Consider the following 26,671-nt stretch of genomic DNA (forward strand, 5'->3'; position numbering starts at 1 on the left):
AAATAAGAGAAAATACGTACAGGGAAACAGATAGAGCAAAACGCTTTAGAATTGGATAAGAAAGCTTCAGTTCTCGCTGCCTCCTCCTCCTTGCTCCTCCTCTCTCTAAATCACAAACCCAATTGCTCTCTCCCCCACTCTTTTAGCTCGGTTTATATTCGTCTGTGTTGCGAGAGAGCGCTTGGTACTGGCACTATATTCCTTTACAGTGCATAAAAATGGAATTATATATATATATATATATATATATATTTATTCTTTTGAAAGAAAGGATTGAGAGGTCTGTCCCACGACCCCAAAGAAGTGAGAAGTGAGTCGCCGTTTGGGGATTTTGCGGCAGAGTTGAACGCAAACCGCCAACACGTGTTACTAAAAAAATCATATTTCTTCTTTCTTTCAAAACAATATCATACAGGAATACTCAAAATATTTTTAATTCTAAAAAATTATAAAGGTATTTTTATGAATCACTGCATGTAGATTGCTTGTATCTGGCGAGCGAAAGCATCTTATACGCGGGCGAGCAAAGAGTAAAGGAGAAGTACTCATCTACGGAATATAAAGGTATCACTCCACCTTGAGCATAAGTGCCAGAACCCGAAGCGAGCAAATAGTACTTGCTATGGGCCGAGCAACCCCATCCCTCATTGGGGTGAGTAAAAGGTACTTCCCAATACAGGTGAGCAACTTGAAGAATAGCAGTGTTTGCCAATACGAATGAGAACTGTTGTGAGCACACTAAAGAATAACAATGTTCTCCAACCTGGCTGAACACTCTAAAAACACATGCATGTTGATCCAATCAAATAGGGCTCTTTTCTTAATTAAGCAAAATGGTTTCATAGTCAGCAGAAGTTTAAAAAGGGTCCAAAAATCAACTATAGAATATGACAACTGTATTACAGTGAAGACAAGAATATATAATACAACATCATTTGGCTCATTCTAAAAAAATCATTTTTCTCTTTTTCCTCTTCTATTTCTGTGATACCCCAATAGAAGGCCCAAACCATATGACCTATAATCCAAAATGACTAGTTAATGATACAATTGGAGCCCCATTGGAATCTTATAAAGAGCACGAATTTCTCATTCCCAAGCAATGTGGGATCCCATATACCATCTACCCTTATCCATATTATATGGGGTATCACAATTTACCCCCCTTAAATTCCTGATGTCCTCGTCGAGCCTATCCATTATAGGTGGCACGGCTCAAGTTCCACATTTCTAGTTGGGATAGACTCTAATACCATTGCAAATCGAGACCCCTATGGTGCGGTCCCCTTCCTCTGTTCCAACATTGCAGCGCTTCTTTGAAGGCGCCATTCAAATATTGTGGCCTTATTCACTAACTCTGAAAAGTTTCGGATTTGAAAGCCCACAATTCGTTCGTAAATCTTTTCGTTTAACCCCTGTTCAAACTTATGAGCCTTCTTCCTCTCATTAGGGATTAGATATGCAGCAAAACGTGATAACTCGATAAATCTAGCTGCGTACTGGTGTACTGTCATAGTTCCCTGCACCAAATTAGCAAACTCTATAGCCTTGTCATCTCTGACTGAGGTTAGGAAAAAGCGTTCCAAAAAAGTCTGCTTGAAGTGCAGCAGACGAACTATTTTCGTCCCTTCAGTTTCTCTGATAGTTCTTTCAGAAATCCACCGTCTTTTTGCTTCTCCCTTTAGATTGAAAGCAGAGTATAAAACCTTCTATTCATCCATGCAGTTTATAAACGGAGTATCTCCTCAATGTCTTGGATCCAGTCTTCTGCTAACATTGCGTCTCCTCGACCATCGAAGGTGGGAGGATGCATTCGATTAAACTGGTCTATGGTGCATCCCCATTCATCATTTGTCGCATTCATCCCTGATACACTTCTTTCCCGACGACGAGGTGGCATCCTAACAACTTGGATTATTAAAAATCGTTACAAGAATAAAGAGTTCATACAAAAATAAGCAATTGGTGGTAATAGTAAAACAAACGTAAAAGCATATAAGAAGTGTACACGCAACAGTAGTAACAATATAACTCCAGACTCTAAACCTTCAATCATGTCAAAAGCCTTATATGCGGCCTACAAAATCGAAACGAACCTCAATCAACATGACCATCTCAGAAGATCTATAACATCCTACCCCTCAAATTCCATAAGACATCTTGCCTAACGCCTGAAGATTCTAAAACCTTAAGTACCAATAAAATCACCTCTTACAGTCCACAAATGTCTACACTTCAACTCTGAAAATGATTTCCTCAAAGTCATGATCCAGTGCCTACAAAATTCTAAAGCCTTAACTTTCATCAATCACCTCATTGTAGTATGCATAATCTCTAACCTGATTCTGATATCAACTGTAACGCCCCGATCCCGAAGGTCCGGAGAGTTAGCTCTTAATACTTAATATCAACTTCAATAACACAATTATAAAGTCCAGAAAACTCCATAAAATATTAATTCATTTACTCAACCCAAATATCTATGTTTCTTCATATGGACAACAAAGAAATTCTCAATAACATAAATTAAAAACTCTCCAAAGACTCGAAAATATTCTTAACTCATCAAATCAAAATAACCGAAAATAAATAAATTTACTAACTACGACTCTCAAATAAGTACTTGTATCTTCAGACACTTATTCCACTACGATCATCACACCTTGCTAAAACTTACTACTCTTGTTCTCTAATTGAACCATCAAAATTATCTGAAAAATATTTGGAGATAAGAGGTGAGTTATCAACAACTCAGTTAGCAGAGAATGTATACTAGTGTGTAAACACGAGCATTTATCAGAATTCAGAATGCTGAACAAAATGTTTTCTTTCAGAATGCAGAATCAGAATACTTGTCTTCAAAATGCAAAATCATAACACATTATCAAAAATATAAGAGCGAAACTTTCAGAAAAAATTCTTATGCAAAATTTCCTTTGGCAGAGAAGAACGGAACATATTCATCTTATCTTATCATGTCAGAACATAGACCATGTTTAACCCCCGTGGTATGGTTGTGCAAATCCCGGTAGCTAACAAAGCAGAAACAGAATGTGAATCTTCCCCTTATCATTCTCGGAGCCCCGAGTGTGTACATAGGAAAGACCAAGCAGAAAACCACTTTGTTTCCAAAGTGGGTGCACCAGAAACAGAAAAAGTTGGTACCAACCCGAACAAAGGCCACAATTTTACACCCATGGTAAGGTCAGAACGGAACAAAAATAAAATGTTATGCTAGAGGTTTTCAGCAATCTCATTATATCATATCAGAGTACAGAACATCTTCAGAACAGAACACAATCAGATCACAAAAACATAATTTATGTACAAAATTTCATATTTGCTCTCTTTTACAAAGTTCAGAAACAAAATGCCAAAATAGCTCATGTATACACCAGTCATGCCAAAAATACTTTATTTCTTAAACAGAAATCTCATAAGTTATGCAGAACAAATAACTAAGGTAGTTCAAATTTCTTTTCATAACAAAACATGCATAATTTTCAAAAATCAACCTCAGCCAATTTTATTTTTATGCAAAGTCTAGCATAGGAACCTCGCTTAAGTGGACTTTTTAGCTTTTTTTAGAATTTTCCTAAAAAATGCCGAACAATAATCAATCGTCACCTGTAAAAAAATTCATGTAATTCTCGTAAAATTTCTATCAATCACGTATTTCAATATTTATGCATAAACTTCTAAAATAATCTATTTAATTCCTCAAAACCTTAAATTCTCATAACCTCAAAATATTTCATCACTTTCTAAAATTATCATTGTCCATTTAATAACTCCGACCATGGTATAAAAATCTAACCTATTCACTATCGCAATCAAACTATTAAATGTAATACTAAATAATATAATTATAACAAAATATTTTAAATTATACATAAAAAATTTAATAATCTCGATCATAAAAAATACAACATTATCGCTTACTTACCTTTGAAAGAACCAATTTAAATCACTTATAAAAATTTCTGTATTTAAGAGTTTTTAGAATATTATAAAATAAAAAAATAATGCTCACCTTTACTTATTAAAAATTGAATATGACTAATATGACTTGTAATTAAAAGGGTAACATTGTAATTTCAACACAAAATATCTTATGCAGGACTTGAAGCTTTGTTATACATGAAAACCCATTCGGGAAATAGCAATTTGCAAAGCAGAGGCTCACCGAGAGAAGTGGAGCTACGACAGAGTTGGGCGGATGCGGAGATGTAGAAAATCTAGCCCTCAGTCTATAATGCTCCAATGAAAGACCCAAACCACATGGTCTATACTCCAAAAAGACTAGTCAATGATATAATTAGAGACCCATTGAAACCTTATAAAGAGCAAGAGCTTCTCATTCCCAAGCAATGTGAGATCTCATACACCACCAACCCTTATCCATATCATATGGGGTATCCCAATTTCTTTCCCAAAAATCAATGTCTATAAATAATAAAAACTGCATTGCTATAACTCTTTCTTCTTTGTACAACCACCCTACTATCTCATTGAAGCTTCTATCACAGTCATATCCTTTTGTACAATTTCATCTAAACATTATGAAAGGGAAGGAGTGAACAAATGAACACATAATATTTATACTTAGCATATATTAGTGCACAAATAATATTCAATTCATAAAAATGGATGTGCAACAATGAATCGATAGAGATTTAATATCTAGAAATAAACCTCCATCAAATTTCACAGATACCAACACATATAACAAATATAAGCAAATCTATTCTCATATTTAATTATAATGATCACATGAAGAGGACACCAAATAATGAAGTAATTATCAACAATCTCATTTTTCATCTTTATCTTGTCTTATCTCAAATTTTCACATTTATAACTGTTTACGGTATTTGGTAACCTACACATATGGGCTTATCCTCCAAGTGGGTTATCTGCCATTTACTTTACAAAGAGTTATCTTCTCAAGGACTCAGTGGCCTCTTGCCATGGGGTATGCATCCCCCAAGGACTACATCTACACTATTGGATGTATTGCACTATCCATAATCAAATCTGGTACCAATCTCAAGACTGAAACATCTCTGGTTGAGTATTTTAATTATATTCAATTGGCTGGCCTTGTATGCATAATTCCATCAACTTGATATAGGGATATGTTTAGAGCAATGTATTTGATGCGAAAACATAGTTTGATATAGAAACATGCTAGAAGTAGTGTATTTTGTAGGTGTAATATAATGAGTGCATTTTGTAGGGACATGGTTAATTAATTGATAGATTCATAATTGAAATAATTAATCATCACATAAACAAATATTATTTCAACAGTTAAACATTACAAAAACAAATATTCAATAGTTAATCATCATAGAGACAGATATTATTTCAACAGTTAATGATCACAAAAACAATGTTGGTTCAACATTTAATTGTCACATAAAAAATATTATTTCAAAAGTTAATCATCATAGAGACTAATATTATTTCAATAGTTATTAGTTAGTCATGAATCCAAAATAAATTAACAAGAAATGGTTAGTGAAATCCACAATGTGATAATAGATAATGAATAAATAGTTTACAGGTTTGTTTATAGGACTAGCACAGTTCCCACTTACAACAATCGGTAAAAATCTAATAGCCGTTTGGGTAGGATTTTTTTTCCTCCCTTTTTCTCTTCTCCCTTGGGGTTTCCTTTTGAATTTCACCTAGTCTCCCTTATCATTCTCTTCCCTTCCTCACCTTTTCACTATTAAATTTACTCTCCCTCTTTCTTTTTCTTCTTTCCTTGCTTACAATCCCATTCACCCGAATTTCGCCCAATCTTGCTTTCGTATATCCATACAACACTCACTCTGCACGCTATTTCAACTCTAACTTACATTCCTTTCACGTATTCTGTCTTTTCACTTGCTGTAAAAAAACTTATAGTTCCACCTCACCCCTATTTATAAGAGGCTGCTACTATGCCACCCAACAGTCACCGTTGGGCATGCCGCCTAGGCCAAATGCCACTTTTTTATTTATGTTTCTTTTTCTTTTTCACATTTTTTAAATATCTTTAAATGTTTTTAAAAAGTAAAAAAATACTCCAACATACTAATAGTCATTTCCTTAACCATGAAGTTAAAATAAAAAATAAAAAATAAATAAATATATTAGTGGTCAAAATGACGGGTCAAAATCATGGGACATAGTATCATTTTCCATTTATAACAAAGAAAAATGGTAGATAATCCCATGATTTTGCCCCCTCAATGTTACCGCTTATACATTATTTTTTTTTAATTTTTTTACCTAATGATTAAGGAAGTGATTATTAATGAATTTACGCATTTTTTTTATTTTTTTCTTAAATTAAGAATACTAAATATATTTGAAAGAAAATAAGAAAAAAAATAAAGAAGTTTTCAACTAGCGGTACACCCAGCAGTAACTGTTGGGTGGCCGGCTAGCAGGGTCTTTATAACAATGGAGTCTTTAAGGCTGAAGTAAAGTTTACAATCGATTAAAACCCCATGTTACCCCTACTGTGACACCCTAGGTCTAGTGGAATTTCAGCACCAAAATCAGTCATCGATCACATGGTAAGCCGCAACCTTATTATTATTTTTTTGAGCAAGTTTCTCGGAGTCATTTCCGAGAAAGTGGCTTTTATGGCCTTTCTGAGCAAGTTGCTAGGATGCCCAACAGCTTCGTGCAAGTGTGCCGATGGAGCACTATGTTAGGTCATCTTAAGCAATGATGTTGCAAATATGAGTGACATTATCTCGGAGATGCGTGTTGTGGTTGCAGAGATACAAGCGACAATCTTGAATGGTATGTAGGCATCACAAATACCGATTTTGACCCATTTGACATAGGTTGAGGTAGGGCTGAACAAAAATCCCAAATTCCAACTCCGAATTTGACTCCACTCCGACTCTAACAAAACGGAGTTGGAGTCAGATTCTTTTTTAATTTTTCAATTGGAGTCGGAGTCAGAGTCGGAGTTGGTCTGGTTTCGCTGGACCAACTCCGACTTCGATCCGATACGATCCGACTCCGACTTTTCCCTCCAACTTTGACTCCGACTCTAAATCCAACTCCAATATTTTATATATGTTATAAAAAAATATATTTATCTATTTATTTATCATATGTACTAGTATAATTATATAGTTATATGACTAGAACTTATATAGTTAAATTCAATAATATACTAGTATGAGTTAGTTATTATAAAATAATATACTTATACTATAATATAGATAGACTAATAATAATTTAGTATTTGTAAACATTATAGTATTACTACCTTACATAATCAAGTATAGAAATAAGTTAGACACTAGTATTTAAATTAGCCTAGTATAATAAGTTAATAATACATAATACTAATTTACTAAAGTATAATAATATGTAATATTTAGACACTATAGTAGAAGTCTTGTATAAAAATAAATTAGACACTAGTACAGAAATAACTATTAAGTCTAGTATAATAAATTAATAAAACATAATACTAAGTTACTAAAGTATAATAACATGTAATTAGATACTGCAAATAAGTCTAGTATAGAAATAAAATATAAATAAGTTAGACAATAGTATAATATTATAGCATGTAATACTATAATATAATAACATGAAATTAAACACTAAAAATAATATGTAATACTATAGTATTATAACATGTAATTAGACACTATAGTATATGTGTAGTACAAAAATACGTTAGATATTAGTATAGAAGTAAATTAGCAGTGAATGATTTAGTTTTAATTTTTAATTTTTTCAAAAATTGATATTTGAAAGCTCACAAAAAATTCTTTTCTAAATGGGCTAAATATGAAGCTAAAAAAAAAAAAAAATCCAAAACTGAAAGTCCAAATCCAACTTCACTTTGAGTCGAAGTCGGATTGGAGACTACACAAATCAGAGTTGGAGTTCATATTTGAACTCCTACAAAGTCAGGCTCGTCGCAAATTTTCTTAATCAATATGTACTTTTTTTTATCACATGATTATATAAAAAATATAACACATTTCGAGTCTTTTTCTTTCCTAACTATATATTAGCATGTTTAAATATTCCTTATAACACCAAGCCTTCCTTTCATCTTTACATTTGATCCAAACAACACCTAATCTAATTTTGGGCTAAAATCAATCCTCGACTATATATCTTTTATAACTATAATCATGTCATTTTTCAAATGGCTTTTCATCAGTGTGATGCCCCCAGCCCCCACTTGGGATTGAAATGTGACTGAAACGTCAAGACATGTAACACAAGGTTACATACCCCTTGTACATGACAGTTAAGATGCAATGCACCTATTGATATATAACAGTATGCAGTATATCATAGTGGAAATTCTACTTAGGTCAAATAAACAAGACACAAATCCCAAAGCAGAAATTTTTATAATAGTCATAAAAAGACTTAATTGTTCCAAAAGAAATTCCCAAAACGTGGGACCATTACATCAAGTGTCATCAAAATAAGCCATTCATCAAAAAGCGTACTATAACATAAGTCCTTTAGTGAGGCCGATCCTACTTGGCCTCGTCCTAATTCAAAATCCTCCTCAAATGCTCCAAAAGCTGCAACACCTCAGTGATGAATTGGTCGGTAATTTTCAACTTTTCCAAAACAGACGACTCCTGAGAGACCTCGCGTCTCTCTGGAGACTCCTTTGGGATCTGGGGAGCTAGTCTCTTGCATTTTCTCATAAATATCATCTTGGATACCTATCACAACTTTTACCACTCCGAGTAGGGGAACGGTAGTGAAAATTACAACAGTGAAAGGTCAAGAAATCTCAATAAGTAAACAAAAAATATGTAACAGATATCGTAAGCATATGTAAACAAACTAGACATCTTTCATATAAGAAATCTCAATGCGACCATGTTCTTTTCCATAAATTCTGAGGCATTTGAATAACAAGCAAGAAACAAAGATTCAACACTTCACATATATTATGTAATGGCCGAAACATATAACCTCTAGCATGCCCGAGAATTGATTTTATGTCTTTAGAACTTCAATCACATAATGTTAATACTGCATACATGATCATGGATGAGACCAAACAATTTTGTAATACATATTACACTAACTTTTCATGAACTTAAAATCTTCTATTGCGTTTAATAAAACTCTATCAATGAACATCCATGTGTAGCCAAACATACTAGTGAACATACTTATGGAAAGGCAAGTAATTTATGGGCTTAATCCTATAAAAGATTCGGCCATATAACAAATATCCATGAACATGTTAAGAATCATGCAATCCGAACCCTAAACGTGGCCTCTCATTCCATTTTTATGATATGAACTAACAACAATAAACCATTTCAACCATATATTGAACAATCATATAAAACACCGATTATATCACATGGAAGAATATCATCATTTCAAGTACCAACATGCAACCAAACAATAAACGAGTTCACATGATATATACATAAAATATCCAAGTACAAGTTAGAAATTTACTTTCAAAAATACACAATCGATAAGTGAGCAAGCTGAAAATATATATAACAATCATTATGATTGATTATCCAAAACCCTAATCTCTATGTGAGAGTGTTGTGCTCTCAACGTATTTCCAAGAAATAGACTCCCAATGTTCGGACCTCCCTTCCTCAAGTCTGAATCTTACATAAAAAAAAAAACCCTAGTTCATAAAAACACTAAGGCCGTGGCCTTCTTTCCTCAAAACATCATGCTTACGAGCTTAAAGCAGATGGAGTTGAGTCTATATCCCTTAAGAAAAAAAATCAAAATCTAGCCGAGTGTGTGTATGGGTATGCTCATGTGAGAAACTTCACAAGAACCAAAACTATATTCTTCTTGGTCGTATGTGTTTGAGCATGTGTTCATGGTGAACTTTATCAAGGCCGAAACTTGCTTCCTTTGGCCATGTGTGTAGTGTAGGAAAGAAGAGTGTTCTTGCTTCTTACCTTGCGTGACTCCCTTCCCTTGTGTTCCCAACGCAATCCAATGATAGAGAAGGGGAAGAGGCTCAAGGGTTAGGTGCCAAATGGCATCCATGCAATAAAGTTTAGCTAGTTCAAGAAGCCTCTTATGCCTATAAAATAGAGAGGAGCTGAAAACTCCAAACTTTTTAGTCACTTAGTGAATTTCTCTTGAACCTTTTAGCCACAACATTTCTCTCTACTTTCCATCACTTTCTCTCCATCCAAACACCATCCACACTACACTCACTTCTTTCAAACACCATTTTATGTGCAAGCAAAGGTAGAAGTGGCACCTCCCTCTCAAAACTGAAATCCTCCATCCCCTAAATGCCCTTCATCTTGTGTCTTGGTTTAGTGAACCTTATGGCAAAATGATCTTTCATCTTTCTAGGATCTTCCTCAATTTCCTACAAATGTTCATGTGTGCCAAGTGGCATGTGAGGAGTGTGTGTGTGCATGGTGGCCGAAATTCCCATCTCCTCCTAAGAAGATTTTCTTTCACCAATATTCTGGATATTGTGTGATTGGTCATGGTGGGAGGTAAAAATGCACAAACTCTCTTGCCCTAGCTGTCCATCTCAAGCATGTCTTCCACAAGATTCTTCTAGAATCCTTATAGGCGTGTAGGCCTTCTCGTCCCAAGCAAGATTTTATCCTTTCCCAAGACAAGATTCTTCACCTTCCATTTGCATCCATGACACATGGCAAAAAGCAGAACTCCTTTCTCTATGGTTGTCGTGCATGCCCTTTAGGCTTCCCTCAAGTTTCAACTTTTCACGTCTCTTCATCTTCCTTCTAGAAGCTCTCCCCCCTTAGTGACAAGTTTCACCATACTATCACCTCACAAGAAAGCCTTCTTGCATGTATGACACATAGCAGGAGAGAATCCATTCCCTAGGGTAAGTGTGTACCCTAATTCCAATGGCCTCCAAAACCCTAATTCCATTACAAGGCCGAATTCCTCATTGGCTTGGGCCTTCCTCAAGATCTCATATGCTTTTTATTCCAACCTAACTTCTTAGTGGGTTACTCCTCCTTGCTTGGCCCAATTTAACAATATATAATAAAATGCATAAAATGTTTTGCAAAAATCTTGGTTGTCACATTCTCCGCCCTTAGAAAAAGATTTCAACCTCGAAATCGATACCGTAGTCACAAAACAAATCTATTAATAGAAAGACAACTAATCCTCATTTGTACCTCTTACACTCACTGTGGTAGAATCTTCAGATGATGATGGAAGTGGTACTTTGCCTTCTTCTTCTGTCACTGAATTTTGCAATAAATAGAATATCATGTCCAAGTCATAATCATAATACAAGTTTACTCACATCTCATTTAACCTATTTTCAATCTCAAGCTCAATATCTTCAATGGTTTGTTCTTCTTCACTATAACGAATACGGTCAGTAGAGGTGTCTGAAGTTTCAAAAGGCTCATATCTTAAAGCTTGAGCTTCTGCATCGCTACTGGATTCTGCTTCAGGTTAAGTCCAAGTAGACATAACCTTTTTGCATCTTTCCATACTGAAGGATTGTGTGGAAGTTGATGCTCTTCATGTGGTAAGTCTTTTCTTAGAAAAATATTACCCTGAAAATCCGCATCCAACACATGAGTGTGGTGATCTTCGAATCTTTCCATCTGCTGCCAGTGAGCACTCATCATTCGATCCATCCTTACTCGTCAGTTCCTCCTACTGAGGATACAGACATGCGAAGGGTATTCCTATTACGAGCCATGCCCTGTTCATGGGTATGGTAGATGCACATATCATCACTAGAATTCACAGATAACATAGAGACATTCATACACAAGAAATTAAGGTACAATCAACAATCATTCATAAATGAGATTCATGAATATACAAGTTACTAAGTTACAAACAAATGAGGATATTGAGTCCTCATCAAATCTACTCTTTCCCACGTCGCTTCTTGAAAAGCTGGGTTGTTGCAAAGTACTTTTACTAAAGATACTTTTCGATTCCTTAGCTCTTGGTCTTTGCTATCCACAATCTGCACAAGTCATTTTTCATTGGATAGATTCAGTTGAAGTCGTATACCACCAACTTCCATTACCACAGGCTATCTCTCCCCAAAGCTCTTATTTAATGACGATATATGAAAGACATTGTGCACTCCTTGCATCTCGGCTGGTAGATCCAATCGATATGCCACTGTCCCAACTCTTTCCATAACTTCGAACTGTCCTACATACCAGGGTCAAAATTTGCCTTTCTTCCTGAACTGTATGACTCCCATCATGGGCGATACCTTGACATACACCCAATCTCCCACATTAAAATCTAAATTCCTTCGTCGTTTATCAACATAACTCTTTTGACGGCTTTGGGCTGCTTTCATCCTTTCTCGGATTAGTTCCACCTGCTTTCGTACATCCTGCAAGTACTCTGGTCCTAACAACTTTCTTTCACCGACTTCATCCCAATATAGAGGGAATTTGCGCTTCCTTCCATACAATACTTCATAAGGTGCCATCTGTATTGTTGCTTGAAAACTATTATTGTAAGCAAATTCTATCAATGGCAAATGGCTTTCCCAATCACCAATTAATTCCATTACGCAAGCACATAACATATCCTCCAATGTCTGGATAGTATGTTCTATTTGTCCGTCTGTTTGTGGGTGATAGACACTACTAAACCTCAGATTCATGCCTAACATCTTCTGTAAACTTTGCCAGAAATGCGAAGTGAACCGTGTGTCCCTGTCAGATACTATAGACTTAGGCACTTCATGAAGCCTGACTATCTCCTTAACATAAACTCGAGAAAACTTGTTCAACGAGTCTGTATTAGCAATCGGTAGGAAATGTGCACTTTTGGTCAATCGGTCAACTATGACCTCGATCAAATTCTTCCCTGACAATGTCCTTGGCAAACTTATCACGAAATCCATAGACACATCCTCACACTTCCATTCTGGGATCAGTAATGGTTGCAATTCTCCAGCTGGTCTCTGATGCTCAGCTTTTATTTTGCCACATTGAACATTTTGCAACAAATTTTGCCACATCTCTTTTTATTCCATAGCACCAAACTTGTCCCTTCAAATCTTGGTACATCTTGGTGCTACCAGGATGAGCAGTATATGTTGTGCAATTACCAATCGAGAAATGATGTGGTCCTTCAGATTTTAGAACTTTTTGCTGAAGTTTCTCCAATTTATCATCCTTACCTTGTCCTTCGATAATTTCCTCATCAGTTAATGGTACAATCTCCTGCACCACCGTTAACCTGATATCTCTTAGCTGCTTTCCTATCAGCAATTCCCGCATTCCTGCCAAAAGTGATTGCACGTCAGCTTGAGTCTTACAACTAAGGGCATCTGCTATCACATTGGCTTTTCTAGGGTGATACTTGATCTCACACTGGTAATCGCTGATCATCTCAACCCATCTTCTCTGTCTCATGTTCAGGTTCTTCTAACTGAATAGATAATTGAGACTTTTATGGTCAGTGTACACCTCACACTTTTCTTCATAAAAATAATGTCTCCAGATCTTCAGCGCAAAGACTACGGCGGCAAGTTCCAAATTGTGAGTAGTGTAATTCCGCTCGTGATCATTGAGTTGTCACGAGGCATAAGTAATGACTCACTCTTCTTGCATTAATACGCACCCTGAACCCATCTTAGACCACATACGACTTATGAGGCTCAGGTAAAACCAACACACGTGCCATGGTTAACCTCCTTTTGAATTCCTGTATACTCCTTTCACATTCCTCACTTCGAATGTACTTGGCATTCTTTTTTGTCAATGTCGTTAAGGGACTAGACAATTTAGAAAATCCTTTGAAAAATCTTCGGTAATATCTTGCCAAATCCAGAAAACAATGAACCTCGTGAGCATTGGTCCGTTTCTACCCATTATTGCTTCTATCTTAGTAGGATCTACAACCACACTTTTACTGGAAATAACATGTCCCAAAAATTTTACCTCTTTAAGCCAGAACTCACACTTGCTAAGCTTAGTGTAAAGCTAATGTTCTTGTAAGATCCTCAACACTATCCTCAGGTGCTCCCTATGTTCTTCATCGCTTCGGGAGTAAATCAAAATGTCGTCAATGAACACCACTACAAAGCTGTCCAAATAGCCTAAATATCCTATTCATCAAATCCATGAATGATGCTAGGGCATTTGTCAGTCCAAAAGGCATTACTAAAAATTCAAAGTGTCCATAACAAGTTTGAAAAGTCATTTTAGGTACATCTTGATCTTTACTCTTCAACTAATGATATCCAGATCATAGATCTATCTTTGAAAATACCAACGCTCCATGCAACTGATCCAACAAATCGTCGATCCAAGGTAAAGGATATTTATTCTTACTGGTTACTTTATTCAAATCCCAATAATCAATGCACATCCTCATAGTGTCATCCTTCTTTTTCACAAATAGGACTGGTGCACCCCATGGGGACGAACTTGGGCGAATAAATCCCTTTTCAAGGAGTTCCTTGATCTAAACCTTCAGCTCCTTCAACTTAGTCGGGGCCATTCGATAAGCTACCTTGTATACTGGGGCCGTAGTTGGCTCCAACTCAATTACAAACTTTGTTTTCCAATTTGGGGGTAATACAGGCAGAACATCAGTAAAAACTTCAGGAAACTCTTCTATCACAGGAGTCCCTCCAACTCCTTTAGGTTCTTTCGCTACACTAGTTATAACCACTAGATATGCATCAACTCTTTCCTTCAAGGCTTTCTTTACTCACCCTACCGTTAAGGTTAACAGAATTGACTTCACTACCTCTCCCATGTAACAAATTCTGTCCTTCGAGGGTAACTCAAAGATCACCTTCCTTTTTCGGCAATCTATTTTAGCATAGTTCCTAGACAACCAATCCATTCATAAGATCAAGTCGAGTTCCATTAAGTGGAAAATAATCAAATCCGCGGTTAGGGTCAGTCTTGTGACTTCCAACAGACAATTCCTAACTATTCGAGTGCATCCAACTACCTTCCCGTCCGATATAGCTACTAAAACTTTTTGAGACAAGGATTCCACACTCAACTTACATCTTCTCACACAATCATATGACACAAAGGAATGCGAAGCTCGAGAATCAAACAGAGATCAAACCAACTGTTGCACCAACTTAACCTTGCCTACAAGGGTAACTAAAGTTACTTATGAATTCTTAGCAAACACCAGCTACCAACTATAGTAGGTTTGGAATGTTACTAGTGATTACTTCGGCATCCGTAGCTTTCTCAGCTTCTAAATCCACTTATCCTGGAGTGATTGCATAGAGTTTAGCCTTCACAGGGATCTTTCCTTTGCTTTCTGGAGTTGATGCTCCTCCTGTCATATTATGTGGACAATCTCGAATCATACAGCCAGTTTGACCACATCTAAAGCATGTTTCGGTGGTGAAACAACATTCACCATTGTGTCTTCGTCCGCAACTACGACATGGTGGTGGCATAGAAGGCACCACATTACCGACTACCTTCTCTTTTCCTTTATCCAAAGTATAAGGGATCTTCTTCTTCCCCATATTCTTTCCTGGAGAGTAAGGCATCCCTCTCTTACGATCATTCGGAACTCCAGACCACTACATCAAGTGTCATCAAAATAAATCATTCATAAAAAAGGATCCCATAACATAAGTCCTTTAGTGAGGCCATCCTACTTGACCATGTCCTAATTCAAAATAGACTACTCCTAAGAGACCTTGCGTCTCCCTAGAGACTCCTTAGGGATCTGGGGAGCTGGTCTCTTGCGTTTCCCCATTACTATCCTCTTAGATACCTGTCACAACTTCTACCATTCTGAGTAGGGGAATGGTAGTGAAAATTACAACAATGAGATTTCGAGAAATCTTAGTAAGTAAACAAATAACATGTAATAGATATCATAAGCATATGTAAGCAAACTTGAAATGCAAGCATGGATATGAAACTTTACTTATGCATTTTACTTTTTCGAAAGCACTATGTATGTCATTCCTTTCATAACCCTTTTCTTTCATAAAACATCTTTCATCATTTCATACTTATTTATTTAACATACTCATGAGCTCGGGTTCTCGTTCATATATCATAGCATAACTTTGAGCTCAAGGCCTTTCTTTGAATTTTAATTTATAAATGGATACCTTACAGCTCCCCTATGTATCGTGTGCTCCCCGCTAGTTACTGCATCAACCATTAGTCCACTTTGACAAAGGTGACTACATCTTATTTCTAATCATTCATATTACGGCAGTTCACTTTTCGCCTTCACCATAGGGCACCCACTATATTTAGGTGCAACCCCACTCTGGTATCATTTTCTTTTAGGAATCATTCATGGTCCGTCGACTGTATTTCATCGACTCCGGGGTTACCACTCCATTTTAGACAATCCTGAATGGACAAGGGAGTTCCAGTAGAACGTTTTCCCATCTTAGCCTTTGGGGTCGTGACAAAACTTTTAAAAGACTCATTTTCTTTTTGAAATATTTTCACAATTCTAATGCATGTGACATGAACTATGAAACTTATAAATTTCATGGGACACATGCAATGCTGAAACTTAATCATGAACATATAACAAACAATCATGCATATCCATGTATATTTCGCATTACAGCTTGAAAATACTAGAACATGTGATCATGTTCTTTTTCATAAATTATGAGGCATTTGAATAACAAGCAAGAAACAAACATTCAAAACTTCACATGTATTATGCAATGGCCAAAACATATAAACTCTATTTTGCTCTAGAATTGGTTTTATGTCTTTAGAACTTCAATCACATAATGTTAATAGTTCATCCATAGTCATGGCCGAGACCTAACAATTTGTAATACACATTACACCAAATTTTCATGAACTTAAAATCTTATAATGCGTTTAAAATTTTTTATCAATGAACATGCATGTGTAGCTGAAACATACTAGTGAACATACTTAAGGAAAGGCAAGTAATTTATGGGCTTAATCCTATAAAAGATTTTGTCATATAACAAATATCCATGAACATGTTAAGAATCATGCAATCCGAACCCTAAATGTGAACTCTCGTTCCATTTTTATGATATGATTTAACAACAATAAACCATTTCAACCATATATTGAACAATCATACAAGGAACCGATTATATTATATGGAAGAATATCATCATTTCAAGTACTAACATGCAACCAAACAACAAACGAGTTCACATGATATATACATAAAATATCCAAGTACAAGTTATAAATTTACTTACAAAAGTCCACAATCGATAAGTGAGCGAGCTGAAAATATATATAACAATTATTAGGATCAGTTATCCAAAATCCTAATCCTTGTGTGTGAGTGTTGTGCTCTTGACATATTTCCAAGAAATAGTCTCCCAATGTTCGGACTTCTCTTCCTCAAGTTAGAATCTCATATAAAACAAAACCCTAGTTCATAAAAACACTAAAGTCGTGGCCTTCTTTCCTCAAAACATCATGCTTATGAGCTTAAAGCAAATGGAGTTGAGTCTACATCCCTTTAAAAATAAACCCTAATCTAGCCTCGTGTGTGTATGTGTATGCTCATGTGAGAATAAAAAAAAATGGTCTTTCATCTTGCTAGGATCTTCCTCAATCTCCTACAAGTGTGCCAAGTGGCATGTGAGGAGTGTGTGTGTGCATGGTGGCCGAAATTTCCATCTCCTCCCAAGAAGATTTTCCTTCACCAATATTTTGGACATTGTGTGAATGGTCATGGTGGGTGGCAAAAATGTACAAACTCCCTTGCCCTGGCCGTCCATTTCAAGTGTGTCTTCCACAAGATTCTTCTAGAATCCTCATAGGTGTGTAGGCCTTCTCTTCCCAAGCAAAATTTTTCCATTTCTCAAGACAAAATTCTTCACTTTCCATTTGCATACATGACACATGACAAAAAGCAAATCTCATTTCTCTATGGTTGTTGTGCATGCCCTTTGGGCTTCCCTCAAATTCTAACTTTTCATATCTCTTCATCTTCCTTCTAGAAGCTCTTCCCCCATAGTGACAAGTGTCACGATACTATCACCTCACAAGGAAGCCTTCTTGCATGTATGACACATGGCAAGAGGGAATCCATTCCCTAGGGTAGGCGTGTCCCTAATTCCACTACGAAGCCGAATTCCTCATGGGCTTGGGCCTTCCTCAAGATCTCAAATGTCCTTTTATTCCAATATAATTTCTTAATGAGTTACTCCTCCTTTCTTAGCCCAATTTAACAATATATAATAAAATGCATAAAAAACTTAGTAGAAATCTTTGTCGTTTCAATTATCAATATGAATAAACCTTCTAAATAATTATCCTCGAAAAAGAAATATGCTAATATATATAGTCCCCTCATGTTGACGTGAACTAACTAAATCAGTCGTATTCGCTAGCCAACTTACTCAAGTATATAGACATGCATTGGATGTCCAAACCATTAACAACACTTTCCTACACTTGATGTGAGGCAATTGTAAATTTTTGGAGCACAATCAATCTAGTTTGTTAATGAACGATGAAAAATATCCATTTTTTGGTGTAAAATATTGTTCTTCATCTTAGATATTTTCATTGAAATGAGTCATACCTGCTAATGTGACACATTCTAGTTAGTTGCTTTCCATTTAAGTGGTAAATATAATTTAAAATGTAGAACAAGCATTGTCACGTGTAAATAGGAATGATAAAATCTGGAATGAAAAATATAATAATTATTGATGTTATAACGTCGAGTCGATTTTGCATGGCTTAAGAAAAGGATCAACTAGATTGGCTCAAGCGAAATTTGCAGGGAACCTTTAATAATGTCCCATGTGGTAGATAGTTCCAGATCACACATATATTTGCATAGATTAGTGCTACATCTCCGGAGAGATGAAGCCCGAAAATCCACCGAAAAAGTAAAAGGTATTTTTATTTTTTTTATTTTTTTTATTTCATGTATTTTTTTAATCATCATAAATATTTTTAAAATAAATAAAAAATTCACATCTTTAAAAAAAATTTTCTTAATCATTAAGTTAAAAAAATAAAAAAATAAAAAAAATAACATTCGAAACTCAAATTTAAATCCCAAAACATTTCTAATGTGTATATATGCCTGCCTTTACATGCACTCTAGGAAGCCACGAGGTTCTATTGGAATTTTGGTCACTACTGATGTGATTTATAATATAATATTGAAAAAGTGGGATTCAAATCAGAAAAAGATTGCAATTATATATCAAGCATCTTCAAAGAGTCAAAAGTAAACAAAAGAAAAGAAAAGAAGCACTAAGAAGATGTGTTAATGGATGATAGGACGTATATATTATATATATATGAACGGTCGCTAGCTTTATACAAGAATTTTTATTTATTTTTATTTATAGCTGGTTATTTGTTAATAGAATAATTATTTGTTAAGGGAATAGAGTAATTCTCGTTCAAACGATAATTCGCATTACAAATAACTCATCATAAATAATTATTTTTTTAATATTTTAATTCTGAGCATCATTTGAAACGATAAGCCCTTAATTCTAGACCGTAGATCATATGATTGTTCTAGTTAAATCTGAATCGTCTTTGTGTTTTGTTGAGATACCAAACTATAACTAATTAACTAATGCTCACCAACTAAGAAAGAAAAAAAAAATTCTATTTATAAATTCTTTTATTGACATTCCAATATTATATATCTATCTATATATATATAAAATAGCTATCTAACAAAAAATTTTGTTTTAACGATCTTTTATTATTTTTCTGTTAAAGTTAACACCGTTTGTCTATAGGTATATTATTGAAGTGCAGTAATTAATTATACAGGTCAAGAAAAGTGTAGTAATTAATTATTGTGTCTCAAAAAGATCAAATTGCAACTCATCACGTGTATGTACATATATGTATGTATATGATCATGATGAATTTTGTGTCCAATTAAATTCTATCTATCTATCCTAAAGGAAATGTTGTACGTACTTGAAATACTGCACCATTTTCAATACTCTATCCTAAAGGAAATGTTGTACGTACTTGAAATACTGCACCATTTTCAATACACCAACCTACAGAATTAATGCAAGAATATATAGCTATATTTATCTAGAAGTTCCATACCAAATTTCGCTATAATAACTTATTACAGCGTGATTTCCTTTCTTTTACTGGCATGCGCGACTTAAAAGTATCACTCAACAAATTTTCCTTCATAAAGCTGCAATATTTTGTGATTATAAAACTTGAATCTCGTTGTACGTCTACTCTATGGTCATCCATTGCTTTCGATGCTCACGGATTATGATATAAATGTTCAATAAATTCTGTAGATCAGTCTAATTAATTAAAGTCGTGGCTATAAATCATTTGTTCATGAGTTTCTTAAATTCAGACAAAAACTAATTAAACATATCGTTTTCAATACTTCAAAATCATATAACTAACTTTGGAATGTAACACTGGTATTCTAACGTGTAATTATTTATAAATTACATAAATATTATATTATTATTTAATTAACCGAAAATATTACGTCTTTATTAATAAAAAATTAGTTCTTAATAAAAAAAATTTAAATATAAACTAAGTAAACGTGCATTGCACGTTGTTTTTACCTAGTATATATATATATATATATGTATATATATTATGACATGTAAGCCTAATATATCAGCTAGTATGAAAAAGTATTTATATTTTGACTATATTTTAATATTTGTAATGAGTCTGATAATAAATTGTATTTATATATCGATTTATAAATAGAATGACTCTTTTTTAACTAAATAAAAAACAGTATGAGGGGACAATTTAAGATGGCTTTCCTAATTGGGCATGACTATAGTAAAACCTTATCCGATGTAAACCAGATAGGATGAGCCTAGACGGTAATAAGCTGTAGGCGTTCACTTAAATCGGATTCGAGTAATAACATCTTAGACCCTGTTATGAACCTACTAGGTAGAACTCATCCTTAAAAACTAGCTTACAAGGGAAGGGTGCCTAGGGGCTTATAAACCATCAACCAATCCCATACTTAGTCGATGTGAGATCGTAACAACCACCACGCTCTGCAACCGACGTCCACGGCAGTCCCGGCGCTCACACGGGCTGGCTGTGCGCTAGGTCTTTTTCCTAGCTCTGGGCGAACACTGCTATGCCGACATCACCCCCCGTGCCGCGCGATTGCAACCGTCGCAACATGACCTTAGATGTGGTGTGGCTCTGATACCAATGATAGGTCCCAAACACAGATGATAAAATATACAAATGTGCTAAGATAAATTGTTCTCTTCGGGTGAGATTGTACCACAGGTTTGACTTAACTTTTTGGATGCCCTTCATTAATAATTCACGTCTGCTTAAATAGCAAAGGTATGTAACTTACACCCCAAAATAAAAGGAAACTTGCGGACTAAGAACCAAAAACAATGCTCATCCAACAGAGCATAAAACAAAATGAAACAGAACGTAAAAAAACGGAATGAAACTAACGGAAAGGAAATAACGTTAACTGTGTAACAATGCTCGTGCGCGCTTCGTCGTGCGCTCGTGCGTGCTTCGTGCATAAATTCCCACTGGTCATGACCCAGTCTCTCCACATGCATTCCTCACGTACCAGATCATCCCAAATATTTGGGATTTTGTTTACGGAATCTTGATGAATGACATGGCCTATCAAACCCCAACATCATTAAGAAATTCAATAAATCTTTTGGCGGCTAATACTATTAATTTAAAGTGAATCCATATAGATTCAAACCAAAATCTGATAATAGAACGACTCACTAAAGAAACAAGGAACCCTTATTTGGATGCACACCAGAGTTTAATTTTTAAGCCATCACCTTTGATCAATAGATGGGTCGAACATGAGCCAGCGCAAAGCCTGGGTTATTTTGGGTGAGAAGCCCAGAGCCGTGATTGTGATATTGGACAACAATCAACAGGTGGGCCTGGCTTAATGATTCAGTGACCAAGTCTATATATATACATATATATATATATATATATTTGAGTACTGTAGGGTTAAATGAATCTGTAATATATACTGATCCACGTAGAAACTTTCTCAACCACTCGAAGCATTCTTACAAATATATATTACAGTTTTTGTCTTTTTTTTTTTTTTTATAATCTCTTCTTTATTTGACTATTATTTTTTCTTCACGCCTCAGAATTATTATATATTCCCAAGTTAAATTAAACAATATACAAAAAATTAGAGTCCTTTCTTTGTCTCTCCAGGCAAAATCCAATTACGTACCCGGTTTCCTCCGACCAGAGGACCTCCATATATACACCTTCCCTCCACTACTACTCATGCAGTCCACCCTTGTACTGTTTGTAGTTTTGTTTCTAACTTTTTTTCTTGGTTTTCGTCTATAGCATAGCGATGATCTGATTTACTGCCTTTTGGCCACTAACGATACATACACGTCGTCTTACGTACAAGTCTCTTTTTGATACATCGGGGGAGGGAGTTAGAATCCATAATCTTAATTTTCTTCGACTAGTGGAAGAAAATAAACAAAAAGAGTGGCTCGTGAGATCCACCCACTGTCACTCTATGAAAGGCTTTCTACCACCACTTGTGGAATAAAAGGGTTGAGTATACTTCGTGTTGAATAATGAAGAATAAATAGAAGCAGAATTTGGCAATACGGTGACGCTTCTGTGAGAGTATTTGTCTCACAAGTTGGTGATGAACAAAAGAAATTGAGTGCATTCATTTGTGCACCAATGGCCCCTATTTATAAGTCATCATGCAAAGGTTGGCAAATGGCACAACCATTGGTAAACCAACGATAACCCAAAGGTCACAATCTTAAGAAGTGATACAACATTTTGACTAGATCAAAAGGTTGTGTCTCTTGGCACTTCGTTAAATATCACCCCTTATGGGAACCATCACCATGTTAGAGGATGTCATTCCAAGGAGTACACCGTTTGGTGATCACACCCCTTAGAATAACATTTCCCACTTAATCACACAAAACGGTGACGATCCAGTTGAGTATTTTACCTTGGTACCAATATGAGCTTTCCACTGCTTAACTATCATCTGCTACTCTTGTAGATCGGCGTCAGAACATGACCAGCTTCTACGTGCACACATTTTTTGTCATTACCTTATTTGACCGCACCCTTTACCATATGTACTCCCACTGATCACATATTAGGAGTGGCTTCATTTCACTAAAAACTAAATTTAGTGAACTACATCAATTCTCCATGACTGGATCAATAATCAATTTCTCGTGATTGGATTAATTATCCATACCCCTGTCACAATTGACGACTTCAGCCGAATACATAACACATATATCGACCTGCGCTGAATTTTCGTTAAGTACTTCATCTAGAGACTATTTATGAGGTGTTCCTTAATCACCTTATCAACGACTTTGCAAATGATTAACTGTTTAGTAGGGTAATCAAATGACATTTCACTAAAACTTTAGTGAATGGCATTGAATTTTTGTTAAGTACTTACTCACCTAAGTCTTTCCTTAATCACCTTATCAGTAACTTTATCATGATCAACCTTTTACTTGGTTAATCAACCTGCACTAAAATTTTGTCAAGTACTCACCCTAAGGCAATTCCTAAGGTTTTTCTTGATCACCTTATCAGTAACTTTATAAATGACCAAAATTTTCGTTTAGGTATCACCATAACTCCAAGTTTCTAGGCGTCCCTAGAATTTACGAGGTTATGCATGCCGACCATAAGATTACTTCACCTAAGTTTCTCTCAATCATATTCTAGTCACAAGTTCTTTGAATTTCTCTAGAGATAAACCTTTGGTCATCGGATCTGCTATCAACTCGGTCGAGGAAATAAAATTAACCTTGACATCACCTCTTTTCACTATATCTAAAATATAGTGATAATGCACATCAATATGTTTTCCCTTGGAACTTTGTGTTCCACTTTTTATCAATGAAATGGCAGACTGATTATCACAAAACACAATGATTGATTTTGTGGATGTACCCAAATTTAAGCTTTCAGCAAAGTGTTTTATCCACACTGCATTACTCACTGTAGTACTACAAGTAATATACTCTGCTTCCATAGTAGACTTTGTAATACAATCCTGTTTCTTACTTAACCAAGAAACTATTGTTCCAGCAAATAGAAATATATACTCAGTTATAAATTTTCTATCATTTACATTGCTTCCAAAATTAGCATCACTATAGCCGATTAATTCTAGATCACTGTTCCCAAAGCATAATTTCAAATTTTTGGTACCTTGTAAATATCTTAATATGCGTTTCACTACTTGCCAATGTTCTTTACTTGGATTGGATTGAAATCTGCTTACCAATCCTACTGCATGACAAATATCTGGTATGATACTTGTCATTGCATACATGAGGCTTCCCACAGTTTGAGCATAGGGAACTTTAACCTTTTCACTTATTTTCTCATCATCTTTTCGACACATACTTTTATTTAAAGTATGAGCTTTGCAAACAGGTGTATTTAAAAATTTATAATTTTTCATACCAAATCTTTTAAGCACTTTTTCTACATATTTTTCTTGATCTAAATACAATAGATTTGAATTTCTATTTCTAGAAATTCTTATACCAAGAACATAGGCAGCTTCACCCATGTCTTTCATTTCAAATTTAGATTTCAAGAATTCTTTTGTTTCATGCATCATATTTAGACAATTATCTGCCAGTAATATATCATCAACATATAATGATAATAATGTTAATTTATTATCATTTTTTCATATGTATACACAATGATCTAGTGGACTCATTTCAAAACTCGTTTCCAAAATGGCTTGGTGAAATTTCAAATACCACTGTCTTGAAGATTGTTTAAGTTCATACAGTGACTTCCTCAACCTGTAGATTTGCTCTTCATGTCTTTTAATTTTGAATCCTTCTAATTGAATCATAAAGATATCACCATTGAGAAAAGTTGTTTTTACATCTAACTAATGTAATTCCAAATTCATATTGGCATCAATGGACATGATGATCCTTATGGATGTGAATTTCGCCATAGGCGAATATGTATCCACAAAGTCTATACCTGGTTGTTGAGTATATCCCTTGGCCACTAACATTGCTTTGTACATTTCCAAACTACCATTAACTTTAAATTTTCTTCCAAAAACACATTTACAACCAATAAATTTTCTATCTTTTGGAAGATCTGTTAACTCCCAAATATTGTTTTTGTTTATTGATTCTATTTCATCTTTCATGGCCTCGAGCCATTTATCTAAATCAATACTATTGATTGCTTCAGAAAAATTTTCAGGATCATTATCTAAATTTTCCAAACTGGTATTTAGTGCATAATGATCTTGAAATAATATTGATGGTCTTCTGGATCTTTTACTTCCATTGTCTCCAATATCAATACCTGAAGATTGATTTTCGTCTAACTTTCTTTTATTTTTATTATTCTGGATTTGAATAACATCATAATTTTCATTGTCAGACTCTGTGGAGATCTTTTGATTCTCTAAATTATTTAATAAATCTATCTGATTAATAGGAGTAATATGGTTCGTATTTTTTAAGAAAACGGCATCCTTACTTTCTATCAATCTTATTTCAGAATGATAAAATCTATAGCCACTTCCGTTTTCTACATACCTAATAAACTTGCATTCTCAGGTTTTACTTTTTAATTTATCCCTTAGTGGCTTTGGGATGAGCACTTGTACCTTACAACCCCACACTTTGAGTTTGCTTAAGTCTGGTTTATGTCCCGTCCATAACTCGTAAGGTGTAAGAGGCTTTACTTTAGTTTCAACTCTATTCAATATATAAATAGCAGTCGATAATGCTTCACCCCAAAAATGTATTACTAGATCAACATATGCCATCATCGATCGCACCATACCCAATAAAGTTCTATTTCTCCTTTCTGCAATGTCATTCTGTTGAGATTTATATGGCATAGTATAAATGTGTATTATACCATTCAATTTGCAGAAATTATTCAAAATTTCAAATTCTCCTCCTCTATCACTATTCAAACTTTTAATGAGCCTACCCAACTGGGTTTCTAATTCTAATTTAAATTCTTTAAATTTCTCAATTGCCTTCGATTTATGCTTAAGTAAGTAGATATGCCCATATATTGAATAATGATCAGTGAAAGTAATAAAGTACTCCATTCCTCTATAGGTTTTTGTTTTAAAAGGTCCACAAACATTAGAATGTATAATTTCTAGTAAATCCATGGCTTTCCAACCTTTTGAAAATGATTTGCTACTCATTTTTCCTTTGATACAGGGTTCACATATATTAAATTTATTTGAATTTATTTGTGGTATTAATATACTTTTACACATTCTGATCATTTTATTTTTATTTATATAACATAATCTTAAATGCTATAAGTATGCACAATTTGTAGACACATTTAAATAATCAGAAATAGGTACTTTATTAATATCAACATTCAGTACATACATATCTTGATCTTTCACGCCTTTCACTGACACATTGCCCTTACTTATTACAATAGTTCCAAACTTAAACTCAACTATGTAGCCTTTTTGATCTACTATAGGCACTAATACTAAATTCCTATGAATACTAGGTACATATAAAACATCACTAAGTAAAATAACGGAACCCTTCACTTTGAATTTACATGTACCTTGCCCCCAAGACATCGCAGTATGTATTGTTGTCCATATATACTCTATGATCTCCTATTTGTTTATCTTCAAGTTTGATAAACATATCTTTGTTCCT

At 34.8% G+C, this 26,671-nt stretch overlaps 1 protein-coding gene across 5 annotated transcripts in view; it reads right to left on the reverse strand.

The window, feature by feature from the left end:
- Positions 1 to 26,671, reverse strand: part of LOC109001242 (F-box/kelch-repeat protein At1g74510-like) — a 945,981-nt gene that overhangs the window by 2,305 nt on the left and 917,005 nt on the right. Inside the window, exon 1 of one of the 5 annotated variants that reach the window (XM_035693916.1) lies at positions 21 to 39. The exons of 2 other annotated variants lie outside the window; for them this stretch is intronic. The gene's annotated coding sequence lies outside the window, so the exon portion shown is untranslated. Of the gene's footprint in view, positions 1 to 20; positions 221 to 26,671 lie in introns of those variants that run through there. 2 more of the 5 variants (XM_018978442.2, XM_018978441.2) reach the window with 2 other exon arrangements.

Source organism: Juglans regia, chromosome 9 (assembly GCF_001411555.2).
Source record: "Juglans regia cultivar Chandler chromosome 9, Walnut 2.0, whole genome shotgun sequence".
In the NCBI taxonomy this organism is placed as follows: Eukaryota; Viridiplantae; Streptophyta; class Magnoliopsida; order Fagales; family Juglandaceae; genus Juglans; species Juglans regia.